Source organism: Mustela erminea, chromosome 13, assembly GCF_009829155.1.
Source record: "Mustela erminea isolate mMusErm1 chromosome 13, mMusErm1.Pri, whole genome shotgun sequence".
Classification (NCBI taxonomy): domain Eukaryota; kingdom Metazoa; phylum Chordata; class Mammalia; order Carnivora; family Mustelidae; genus Mustela; species Mustela erminea.
Window position 1 is genome coordinate 73,817,826 of NC_045626.1, and position 13,606 is coordinate 73,831,431.

A 13,606-nucleotide genomic window follows, 5' to 3' on the forward strand; every position below is an offset into this window, starting at 1 on the left:
TAGCACCTACTGTATGCCAGCACGCTGCTAAGGATGCCCAGGCTGCCTCAGGCATCTGTCCAGGGGAAGCATAAAACTGAGCGGGGATGAGGACGTGTAAGCAGATCATTTCAGGGTGCACGCTGGAAGGGCAATGGATGAAAATGGATGCGGCATGGGGAAGTGCATGGAGGAAGTCAGGAAGGCTTCCTGGAGGGGGGGACTCTCGAGTCAAGTCTTTCCCAAAGAGAAGGAGTTAGCCAGTGGAAGGAGAGAGGTGGTTAAAACAAAGGCATGGGTGTGGGACACAACAAGGAAACTCCATGGAGCCTGAGGAATTTGTATCCTGGGAGTGATATAAAATGCAGCTGGAAGGCTCTGAGTCAGGGGGGGACAATGTATACAGCAGAAATATCATGCCAAGGCAAAAAGAACACCCCAGCTTCTGTGTGAAAGATGAACTGGAAGGGGGCATGAGAGGCAGCCAAGGGGCCAGTGGGAAGGATGCCCATCGCCACAGTCCAGGTAAGAGACCCTAGAGGCCTGACCTGGGACACAGCAAAGGGATGGGGAAGCACTAATCCTTTAAGGAAAATGTAAGGAGCTGAAACTAACAGGACCCTGCAGGGGAGGGAGGCAATTGGGATGATCCCGGACTTCCAGATTCAGCAGTGGGCGGGGGTTGGGGGTGGCGGTGGACCTGCCACCAGCAACTGAGCTGGAGAATACGCAAAGGGTCCCCAGGGCCCGATTTCAGGGAGAGGGGAGGATGCAAGGCCCTGGGGAGGTGACCTGCCTCCCAAGAAAGCCATATGCAGCTTGCCTCCTCCCTGATGCCTATCTGCACCTCCAGTGAATTCCTAAAGGCATGGAGAAGCCACGGGTTGGTTCCTCAGGCTGCTGAGCCTTTGAGGGGCTGGGATGTTAGCTGGAGAGCATGCAGGTCACAGCGATTCAGGGAAGAGATGCCAGGGTGACAGGTGCCTTGGGGCTGCACGGACCTGGCCTCCAATCCTGGCTCCCTGGCACTTTGAAGCTGTGTGGCCTTGGGTAAGTCCCTCCACTTCTCTGAGCTTCCGTGACAGCAGGGAATCGCTCCCTTGTCCAGTGCCGATGCCAGCAACTCACAGGCTAATGATCTATGTAAAGGGCTGGGCGCTGTGCCTGGCAAATGGTAGGTACTCAGGAAATGACTGCAATTATGGTGATGCTCGTAAGTCAGAATCATCTCTCTCTGGCTCAGAAGCCAGCAGGAGACACAGAGCCAAAGAGGCAGGATGATACAGGGAGCTCTTAGTAATGAGGTGTTTTCGGACTTCGTGGATCACCGCAGCACCCTGACCCCTCCTTCCACCCTCCGAGGAGCTGGCAGTGTTTATAGGAATTCTGAGATTCTTACAGCAAAGACTACCCTCCGCTTCCAGAAAATATTGCCTGATACTCTCAATGCTGTTCTCTGGAGGGTAAACCCAAGCAATCACGGGAGTGAGAGAGAGGCACATGAGACACAGGACGCTACAGGGAATCCTGGGGCAGGGCAGAAACCTCAGCAGCAAGCCTTTGCAAGAGTCCAGGGGCAAAAATCGCAAGGGAGCTGGAAACCCCTGGGCTGACAGCGCTCCCGGGACTGAAGCCACCTGGAGAAAGTTCGAGCTCCTTGGCGGGGCACCTGCAAGGCCCAGGATACCTGCCATGCGCGCTGCTGGCTACATACACACCTCCTTGTACAAATCCTGCTCCAGCAAGGCTGGGCTGTGTGGGACAAGCAGTGCCAGCGTCTGCTGCGGCCACCTTCCACCTGGACTGCCTGGCCCTCCTGGCCCCACCTCTTCTGCAGGGGAACTACTACCCTACTTTCAAAACCCCGCTCTCCACAGCCTAGGAAGCACAAGGTCTTTACCCAGAGTTTTCCTAGAGTGCTCTGGGTAAAGGGCAGCAGGGGTTTGCTACTGCTGTGACCACTCCAAGACTGACCACCTCTGAGGTTGGGACCATATTGGGTTCACCTCCCACCTCTCCAGGCTGTTAAAGATTAAATTCAATAATTAGTGCGAATGCCCTGGCTGGCTCCAAGGAAGCCTGTCCTCCTGTCCTGCATTCCTCTGAGCACCTACTGTGCACAGGCATGGGAATGAGGCGGGAGGTCCTCCTTGCCCTAGGGGAGCTGATGCCCTAGCACGGGACACGGACCAAATACAGCACAGACTACAGAGGACACCGTGGGACATGTGCCATGGAGAAAAAAGCCGGGCAGAGGCTGAGCAGTTGGGGGGCAGGGGGACTGGAATTTTAAAGAGGGCTGTTGGGGTCAGGCGATGTCTCTCTTCTGAGACATTTGAGCAGAGACCTGAAGGAGGTGAGGACGACAGCCAGGGAGACACCTAGGAGGAGGCACAGGCCTTTGCAACGGGCTGCGGGCAGGCTATCACACTAAACACTCTTTTACTACAGATGGTTTTTTTGGCATCTGGCGCACTGATTTAGGAGTCAAGGCTGAGCATCCCCACCCCCACCCCCATTTCCCCAAATCACATTCTAAGTCTAGCATCCCTACTGCCCACTCTCAAACCTCCAGCTTCCCAAATAAAGACAACGGATTGAGCACACAAGCATTAGGTCCTTACTATGTTCCCAAAGGGAGGGATATAAGCCCACCGAGGACCCTCAGGGGCCGAGATCAGCCCTGCTCATCCAGTTCCTCAGACGCTAAATAGTCCCTGCTGCATGGTGTTCTTCTTTTACTCACAAACACCAAATAGGCACCAACTGTCTACATGCAGGATCATTTGCTGGGTGCATTCATAAATGTCATCTCCAAATGTGAAAACCAAATCTGGGGGCTTCCAATATTCTATTCCCACTGGGGGAGGGGGAGCACAGTACTTATGGTCAGTATATCCCCTTCTCCAGATGGTTCCAGGTTCAAAGGGAGGTGACCCACACAGGGACACATGGGAATCAAACCAAGGCAGCCTAGACTCTGGCATGCTTCCTTGGTTAGCTTCCTAGCCTCTGCTTATTTTAAGCAACATTACAACAGAGGCAGGCTTGGCCCTGGGAACTGCTATTGTCCCCCGATGTTTTCATTACAAATAACATTTCAGTGATCTGCTGATGAGGCCTAGGGGCAAGGCTGGGAGAGGCAGAGTGACTCTTGAAAGAAGTGGAGGCAAGGGATTTGTTCGAGCCACACACCTTGGGAAAGCTACGTGATGTGCAAGTCTAAGTGTTCTGATGTTGGATCTGAGGTCAGAGGGACCTGGGTCACATCCTGCCTCTGCCCCACACCAGCTGTGTGACCCTGGGCAACTTGCTTCACCTCTCTGATCCCCTGCCTGGTTCTGATGACTAGTATTGTAAGCATTATTGTTTATACTACCTAACCCTGCTGACACAGTCCTATCCACCAAGGACCTCCTTTGGGTCCTTGAACTTGACGTTCAATGGAGATCGCCTTCTGAGTGCGTCACTGGGGTTTTTAACACATGCTTTGTGGAGAGAATTGCATACACACAGCAAGCAGCAAGCTCTCATGCAGCTGCCTTCCTAGAGGAAGCACAGGTAGGGGGGCCCCCAAACCAGTCCCTCCCAATCCTAAACATTCCTAGGCCATGTCCCTGGAATATGTCTGCAGGGCCTCAGCCAGGCAAAGTGGCCTTGGAGAAATCCCAGTCATGGTCACTGCCCAAGAGGCCAGTTGCTAGAGGAGTCTCCTCTTTAAAACCCAGTTCTGCAGCCTGTGCTGCTGATGGGAATGGAAACAACGGATAATGTGGGCGCCCCCACCCCCAGGCTGCCTTCTACCCCCTCAGGCTTTCCGACACCAAGATGCCTGCTAGTCCAATGGTTTTTTTAACTCAACTCACCCCCACGGGGGAAAAGAGCCAGTGGCATTATTTTTTTTAAAAATTCTTCCTCCAGCTCCCTATTTATAGCATGTTGACAGGCAAGGGATGGTTTCCAGCAATAATTAGGGAACCCACACTGGGCTCCAGGCCTCAGGTGGGCCCTGTGGCTGTCAAGTGGCTGGGGACCATCGGGATCCATTCCCTGTCCCTAAAGGGAAGGGATTCCTAGCTACACCTGGACTAAGTGCCCAGGGTCAAAGGGGACTAAAAAGCAGGTTAAAAGGGCATTTCCCCCCTGAATTCAGAGGTCACAGGCCTCCCACAGGGGACACGCCCTTGCTGCTTCTCTGTTCTCTCATGGAAATATCATCAGATATTATTATTAGCCACAGGGGGACCTTCACAAGGTTGGGGCTAACTTAGTGTGAGTGGGGTTTGCACAGGGTTTGCCGGGGAAAGAAGGAGGCTCAGAGTGGGGATCCCAGTGGGGATCCAGGCCTGGATTCCAAGTCCCATGGTCTCCCTAGGCCTCAGTTTCCTCAGCTGTACAATGGAGATAATAGTCATCCTCCCTTTACGTGGTCATTGTGAAGACCACACAAATTGGCGAGTCTGACTCTCCTCCCAGGGTAGGGATGTGCCTCTTCAACCTTGGTTCCAGCCCAAAGCCCATACTCTTGTTTTGCCAAAGCCTAGAACTGCTTTATGAGCTCCCCCAGTGGCCCCAGGGTGCAGAGACGTCATTTGTTGAACCAGGCCCAAGGAACCTGAGCCAGGGCCCAGGAGCCCATATAACATTTACCCAAGGGGCCACAGCCCCTTCAAAGGAGCATCAGGAGTGCCGGGTGTGTGAACAAACACGTGTGGTGAGTGCAGATGAGTCGGTCCATGGGAGATGAAGGAAGGAAGGCTACCTGGATGAGGAGGCCTATGAACTGTGCCCTAGAGGATGGGGAACACTGCCATGAAGTAAAGATGAAAGGCCGGGGGCAACGGCTTTCTAGCAAGGATCATTTAGCAAAATGGTTTTGGTGGAAAAACTTAAAGCATTTAAAAGCCTAGCTAATAGTACTATGAAAAGGTGAGGCACGGTGATGAAGAGAAACCAGGGGTTGTGCTTCTACTAGCTGGGAAGACACTCTCATAATGAATTCCCTCAAAAACTCTATGATGTACTATTATTATCATTCTCATTCTACAGACAAACTGGGGTTCAGAGAGGTTAATTCACTTGCCTGAGGTCACACAGCACATAAATGGCAAAACCAGGATAAACTTCGTCTGGTCTAATCCTAAATCGAAGTTTTTCTAGACCACCAAATAGGCCTGTGTTTTCAGGGATTTGCTGGGGGTTGGCGGCCTGTGTGCCTCAGCTGAAGTGCAGAGAAAACTGGGCCAAAGGCTGGCAGAGGTGTGAGTTAGTGGCTACCATTCGGCCATGTCTGGGCTCAGGAATCCCATCCGTCAGACAAGAAGCTGGAGCCAGATGAGCAGAGACCAGTGTTTCACAGCCATGATAATTCACGGAAAGGAAGAAAGGGGGAAAGGAGGGAAGGAAAGACTGATGGGGAGGGGGCTACACTGGGCTCCCAACATTTTAATCTGCTGCAGCAGGAAACCCCCCCCAAAAAACACAATCTGTTTCAAAATGGGTTTTTGGATGATTTTAACACCCTTAAATAATGACAAACATCATTTCCAAATAAAAGGCAGTCCTTTCTGAGTGAATGGAGTTAGCTCTTTTTTTCTCGCATGGGCCACAGGTGTACATATGTGGACCTGAGCTGTCTTCCTGTGGCCCACTGGAAACTCCATGAGGGAGGGGTTCATGGCAATCACCGTCATCTCCCAGGCACCTTGCCCAGTGCAGGGGACAGGGGAAAAGCTTGGAAAATATTTCATACAGTTGACCTTGAACAACATGTGTCCACTTGCCGGCAAATTTTTTTTCGACAGTAGAGTACTGTGAATGTCTTTTCTCTGCTGTATGATTTTCTTACTTACAGTTTTTTCTCTAGCTTACATTTTTTAAAAGATTATTTGATTCATTTTAGAGTGAGAGGACACAAAAGCAGGGGGAGGGGCCGAAGGAGAGGGAGAGAATCTCAAGCAGACAGACACCCTCCACACCCCCTGCCCTGTTAAGCACTGAAACTGAGGCAGGGCTGGATTCCAGGATCTGGAGATCATAACCTGAGCCGAAACCAAGCACAGACTGCTGAACCGACTGCGCCCACCAGGTGCTCCTCTAGCTTACTTTATTGTAAGAACAAGGTATATATATATATATACACACGCTGCCGAAGCAAACACAAGAATACAGCATGTAATACATGTAACACATAAAATACATGCTAATTGACTGTCGATGTTATCGGCAAGGCTTCTGCTCGACAGTAGGCTGTCAATAGTTAAGTTCTGGGGGAGTCAAGAGTTACACATGGATTTTTGACCTTGTGGGGAGTCAGCGCCCTGAACTCCCATGCTGTTCAAGGGTCATCTGTGAATGGACACAGGAGGAAGGCAGGAGGGCAGGGAGAAGACCAGGGCAGACCTCTCCAGCCCGCAGACTTCCTATTGAAGGCTCCTGGTTTTAGAACCAGAGATGCTGGCAAGTCTGCCTCTAAAGGTGGGGGTGGGAGGTGTCCCCGCTCAGTTTTCAGGTACAGTGTGCGAACAGCTTGGACTTCACCCTCCTGGTCTGAAGGGAGCCTGCATGCACTGAGTGATAGAGGATACTCCACTCGGCTCAGCCCAGGACCCCACAGGCCAAGAGGGCAGCCACAGCCAATTCTTGGCTGGGACTGAATATCTGCAGGGATCACGTGTTCCCCGCGTGAGAGAACTGGTTTCCTGACCCTTCTGTGGCCTCCAAAATCTTGCATCTCACTTAGGAAGGCTCTGGGAAGGGATCAGATCCTGCGGGGAGGTCTGTGCACACGGCTCATTTTGTCCCTCCCATGTAACTGGATGTCAGCGCCACCCCAGCCCTGACAGTGTTCCGGCAATTCAGAAGAACCACTGGGTTCCCTGTTGCTAGGCGACCAGAGGTGGCAGCTACAGTGTGCCTCCCGCCCCCCCGCCCCCCCTCCCTGGGGACTTGAGTGTGGAGTTGGGGTGCCACAGACCCCAACTGCCTGCGGAAATGCTTGATAGAGAAGCTTGCAGCTCATTAATTCTTCATCTTGCACAGATCACCATCATTTCTGTGGGGCTTCCTTGAGACTCCCCCTCCCACTGCATTCTCCCCCTCGTCCATCCCTAGGAAGCAAGGGCTATCACTGCCCCCATTTAAAGCCGGGGGCCTGAGGCTGGAGGAGAGAAATCTAGGACACGATGGAGCCAAGGGTTCAAATTCACATCTACTTGCACAAACCTCTGAACTCATGGTCTGAAGAGAACCGCTAGAATTAAGGTCCAGAAGGCTGGAAATCAGAAACCTACTTGGATGAAACATCTCTTTCAAAAAGGTCAATGTGGGGAGAGAGGGAGCCCCCCAGTTGGCTGCACTGAGCATTGTGGGGAGGGCAGTGAAAGAAGGGATCGGTCACCCCAAAAGCCCTAACAGTCAGGGTTGTCCTCTGACGACAGAAGGTACCCATTTTTGCTGTGAAAGAGAAATATGGATCGAGATACAAAGAAACGTATTAACAACAGGAAGTTATAAAGAAGAAAATAAAAACCACCCACAATCCCACCATCAAAAAGAATCACTGTTATTTTACTCCCTGTCAGTTTGTAGATCGTTATTTTACAAAGCTGGGATCAGACTTCAGGGGTGAATTGCCACGGTGATTATTTGCTTAACATCTGACTCTCCCCACTCAGCTGAGGAAGTCCCAGGTGCCAAGCCCTGCATCTCCTCTGTTTCATTGTCTCAGAAGGGGCAGAGGCCCAGAGAGGTGATGGTCTTGTAGAAAGTCACACAGCATTTTCAGGAAAAGCCTGAAGGAGAGCTCTATTTTCTCCAATTCCCCTTTGCCTTCTCCCTCCCACATATGTGACCAATGTTCTGACCAGGAGCTGGACTGTTAATAACAGCAATGGCTATTTCTGGAATGCATAACTTGAAGCAGGCACAATTTCTCACACCGATTCCCTGCTCAAGAGCCTCCCATGGCTGCCTGTCACATCCCAACATGCTCACTATGTCCTGCTAAGCCCTCCTCACAGCCTTGCATTTTCTACCCTCACTGACTGCTGGTGGCAGTTGGACACTAAGGTGCTCCCTTAGCACCCCCATTTTATGTGACCACCTCCCCTTAAGCGTGGACAGGACCTGTGACTCACTTCTGACCAACAGAATACAGCGAAGGGGATGGGATGTTATTCTGTTTTGCCAGCTGCCTGGCTCTAGAGATTCTCCCTGTTGGCTGGATGGAGTCAGGGGCCATGTTGAGAAAACCCATGTGGCAAGAGACTTTAGGCAGCCTTTAGCTGACAGTCAGGGGTCTCGGTCCTTCGCTGCAAGGAACTGACGTCTGCCAAACAGCAATGGGCACGGAAGGGGATCCTTCCCCAGTTGAGCCTCCAGATGAGAACGCACCCCAGCACGCACCACAGAGTACCATCTTATGAGACCTTGAGAGCCCAACTAAGCTGTGCCTGAATTCCTGACCTACAAAAACCATGAGGAAACAAATTTGTATTGCTGGAAGCCAATAGGTTCGTGATGGTTTCTAAGTGGTCATGACTAAACAGTGATTTTCTCCACTACTCAGCCTCCACTTGCCCTCCTCATTCCCTGCTCCAGCTACAAACCTCCACGGGGTTTTTGAAGCAAGCCAAGCACTGCACACCCCCCAACTTGGGGCCTTCACACGTGCTGCTTCCGGTTCTGGAATGTTCTCCCTCCACACACATGCATGGCTCCATCCTTCATTAGGTCTCTGCATGGATGACTCCTCCTGAATCACCTGAGTAAAGTTCACACGCTTCCATGCCTCTCTATCCCCGGACTTCTCTTTATTTTTCTTCACAGCTCTTACCACCACTTGGTAAATATCTTTTATTGTTATTCTTCACTGTGTCCCCCCCTCCCCAAGCCAACAAGAAAGTAAATTACATGAGGGCAGGGACAGTGTCTTGTCCTCTGACGAACTGCCAGCACACAGCAGATCCAAAAGAAGCATTTGCTGAAGAGATGAATGGTCTCGTTAAAGCCGTGTAACACCTTTGACAACTGAACAAATGCTAAGTTATTTTTTTAAGAGGAGACAAAGGCTCAGAGAGGTAATGTGACTTACTCAGGGTCACACAGCATGTAGGTAGCAGGCTCAGGATCTAAGCCCTTCTACACACCATACAGCCTCACCTCTTGCCTTCTAGAAGCACCCCCCCAACCCTCCTCTACCCCATAACCAGGGAGGTCTACTTCTGATCAGGTTCCTCCTCTTGGGAGCAAGGCTGGAGGTTATAGCTTGCCAAGCCTCCATCTTCCTATAGACCTCCCAGGTAAGCCACATCAAGGGGGCCCCTACTATGTCATTGCCTCTCTGAACAGCCCAGGAAATGAGCGCTCCTTTTATAAATATCTTCTGAGCAGCATCCCCAGAATACCCAGCTGAGAAGAGACGAGCACAAATGCTCAGGGGGCCCCTTACGACTATATCCAGGCTCCATATTAATTGTTCCTCCACTGCTTCTCAGTCGGGGCCTGGGAGGAGGTGGGCAGGGGCGGTGGTACAGCTGGCTGTGGCTTCTCTCTGCCTGAGCACCGAAGCTGGCATTCCCTGTCCCTCACTGGGACAAACAGGTAGGCCATGGAATTCCCAAGCCCCCAGAGACAAAGAGCTCCCTGAGCGATCGAGCACCCTCCTGAGGTGGCCAGACTGGTCTGATCCTGGCACGGAAGTGTCTGGTACACAGCCCATCCGGGGTAAGGCGGGACCCAAGGGAGAAGTCAGCAACCCTTCAGTGGCTCAGAGAAACGCAGGCCAGAACCCTGAGTTTCTTTAAAGAACTCTGGCATCTGAAAGTTGTTTTCCGCAACGGGGTGGCCGTCTTCTGGGATGAACCGACAGATGAATGAGTGTATGGGGAGGTTGGATTTAGAAATTGTGCTGTACTTGAGAATGGGTATATGGGTGACTCAGAGCTCCTTGACTGATCCAAGAGACAAGGACAGAGTTAATCCAGAACAGTGGCTCGTACTATCAAGAAGGGAACAAAATGGGCCTGTGCCAAATCAATTCTATAAATGAATCCGTAGAGATCACACTGAGATGGTGGCAGCAGACCGTATCATAAGGCATACATATTTACTGCCTCTCCCTGTGAGAAGAGTACAGTCATGTGACATGCCCCAGCCAATGAAAGCTGAGCTAGAAGTGATGTCACTTATTTCCAGGCAGAAACTTTAAGAGCCAGTGGATGGCTGGCCATGCACCCTTTCTCTCTGCCATGTGGAGGGCCATGTCCCAGGCAAGCTGTTCCACCAACCTGGGCCCTGGAGTGACAATGACTTGAAACACAGACAAAACCAATGTCTGTGGCCGTGCAGGACACTAAAGAGAGAAAACTGGTTTTCTGCTTTAAAACAGGAGCTGTCTGTTACTGAAGCATAACCTAGCTCATCCTGGCATACAAAGGCAAACTGTTTTTGAGACAAAGATGAGAGAAAGGAGCCATTGTGTACTGAACACCTACTGCGGAACAACCATTCACTTGACATATTTGAGAGTAGGAACTTTTGAGACAGATAGGCCCAACTCCGCTGCTTTTAAGCTGAGATGCTTAGGGATCTGTGGCTTAACCTCTCTAGACTCAGTCTTCCCTGCCGGCAATCACCTACCTGCTGGAAACTTCCCCAGCTAGCCACGGATCCTGCCAGGTGGACAAACTCTCTCAAGAAGGCTTTGGCCACATTTATTTTGCTTTGGAAGGAAATCACTTGATGAGGGTATGACGGCTCATAACAGGAATTGAGAGGAGGAGGAAAGAGACTTACAGAAGCTGGTCATCTAGGCCCATCTTGATTCCCCTGCACATGTGCAATTTACCTACTGATGAGTGAGAGGCTTGGAAAATTAGGTAGGCCTATAGCCTACCTATAGCGGTGTCCCTGCAAGACACGGAAGAGGTGCACCTCAAATGACTTTGTTTATGCCTGCTTCTGTTGAGCTCCAAAGCTAGGTACTGCCAACTTCCCCAACTGAGGGAAACCAAGGTTAGTAACGATCACTCCGCGATTCCCTGACACCTTCCTAAAGCCACTCACACAGGCTGGGTACAGTAATAGGACGGAGAATTCTGGGTGCGGCAGCTGGGAGTTGTTGCTGCCATTGGTGCTGACATCCATGCCTGCCTGTCCCTGGATTTTAAGAAACATAGTAATAATTTCATGTTGCAATCACGAATTGTTACCCTGTAAAGGAACAACAAAATAAAAGTAAAAAGTGGTAAAAGCAGCGCTTTGCTTGCCCCAGGCAGACATTAACAATCGGTTATAGAGCTGAGCTCCCACAAGCCCTGAGAATCTGTGACAGCCCTGGCAGCCCCTGCCAGTTTGGAGTTAGCAGGTGGGTGGAAGCCTCTTTGGTACCAGCTCTTGGGTAATGACAGGATTACAGAGCTGAGAGGTATTGGAGAGGCCACTCTGCCTTGCATCCAGAGCACCCAGCCTCTGCTTGGTTTCCTCCAGAGATACGAGACTCACCACTTCACATTCCCTAATGTGAAGCAAATGAGTATTTGTTTGTCCAACCGTGAATGTCTACAGCCTCCAAAATGTATCCCAGTGGTGGGACCTGTTTATTCTGCTCCTAGGGAAAAGTTTCTTGTTTATGAAGCAAAAATTCCATTATTCATCTAAGTTCTGCCATGGAAGACACATTGAATGGAGGTGCATCTTTCCCCTACTGTAGGGACCATGTCTCAGAGGTCTGCAGGTCGGCCCTGAGCTTCATCTTCTTCAGGATAAACACTGCGGCATGTGACGCTCTCATCAGAATATACACAAAATGCTGGCGAGGCTCAGAAACCAGGGAGACCAAGACCAAGACCTTGTGGTACAAATGGGGCGATGAGGTGAAAGCAGGGCAAGATTTTCATGGGCCCCACAGCAGGGTCCTGTTAAAAGTGAGACTAAGTACCAGGCTTCCCGACTCCTGGTCTAGGGCTCTTTCCATGATGCCACACTCTGGATCCACATTATCCCTTTTCCTCTGTAGTGAAAGGATCAAAAATGCCACCGTCTGGCTTAGTGTGGGGAAAAAGCATGGGCTCAGCACCCCCAGATCTGGGTTCAGACTCTGGAGTTGACAGGCTGTGCGATCTGGGTAAGCCTGTGATGTCTCTGAGCTTTGATTTCTTCATCGAGAAAGAGAGGCCCAAGCAAGAGAAAGAGGGAGGGGGAGGGAGAGAGGAGTATATAAAGAAAGGAATAAAATGGTAGCTACGTGGAACAGGCTCATACCATCTGGCACATAAAGCCCAGAGTAGCGACTTCAGAATGTTGGCTCCCTCCCCTCTTCCTCCTCTAAATAAGGTCAGGGCAGTTCCAACTCAGAGCTCAAGTACACTGAAGAGTTTATAGCTCTGGGACAGCACCAAGGTCATGTTCATGGGCTTAAGTCCAAAGGCCTTGATCAAATCCCAATTCTGTGGCCTCCCGACTGTGTGACCTTGAGCCGGTCATTTTACCTCCCTGAGCCTCAGTCACCACCACCGTGAAGTGGGGTAATAATACGTACCTCACAGGATGCCTGGAAGGATTAAAAGCATCCAAGCATGGTGAAGAACCTGGAACAGTGCCTGGGCAGAGCCAGCACTCAATCAATGTCATCTGCCAATAGCATCATTATGACTGTGGTCCGGCCCCACCCAGGGACCCAGAAGGTACAGGACTGGAGAGGAGAGAAGACAAGGGAAAGCTCACATGGTCTGTTTCTGGAGCTGATGCCCACCAGACAGTCATGTGAGGGGCAGAATCACTTTCTTTTGGTGGCTGCCATTTTAATGACATCTAGAAGGTTACCTTTCCCCTCTTAGGAGGTGTTAATTAGTCACACGTCTGGCTTTGATTCTTTAGACTCCAAGAGTGGGAAGGAAAATTCAAAAGTGTGAATGTAGAGGGGAAAACAAGCAGCCAGCACTACTAGAAGAAACACATAAAATCCATGCAATAAAGGGCTTTCCAATAAACAGCCCAAAGTGCCCAGGATCCCTCAAGTCTTTGTGTATAAAATATAAAGGAGATGGCAGAGCCTCGGGCTTGTGTGGGGACGGGGGGGGGGGGGGGTCACAGACAGATGCCCAGCCATAATGTGACGTTAACCCTTAGGCAAGTCAATGAATTTCTCAAGACTCAGCTGTCATCCCTATAAAATTGGAATGTATATATCATGATGATTAGGATATAACCACCAGTTCTTACAGAGGGCTTGCTGTGAGACCCTCTGCTAAGTGCCCTCCGTAGTGTGTGCATTTACATGCATTTCATGTATTTCTAGCTTCCCGGAGAAGCAATTGAGATCCGGAAATGTTAAGGCACATGCCTGCCCCAGGATACGAGAGAAGGCAAGTGGCAGATCGGGGATTCAAACTTGGGTTTGCCCAACTCTGAGCCCTGCAGCCTTTCTGAGGTCCTGCCTTGCAGAGCTGTCAAGCGCTGGGCAGAGTGGGTGGGGCTGGGCTCAGCTGTGGTCCCCAGCTGCCCCCCACATCCCAGTTCAGCACCACAAGGTTTTCTGAGCTTTGCTGCTCCCCAGAGGAGCCCGACCTGGCTTGACATGCTGGACAACAACAGAAATAACTAAAATTGCTGCTAGGTCTGCTGA

At 51.0% G+C, this 13,606-nt stretch overlaps 1 protein-coding gene across 8 annotated transcripts in view; it reads right to left on the reverse strand.

Annotated features, from left to right (window-relative positions):
- KIAA1671 (KIAA1671 ortholog) overlaps positions 1 to 13,606 on the reverse strand; it is a 183,996-nt gene that overhangs the window by 27,514 nt on the left and 142,876 nt on the right. The gene's annotated exons all lie outside the window — the stretch shown is intronic.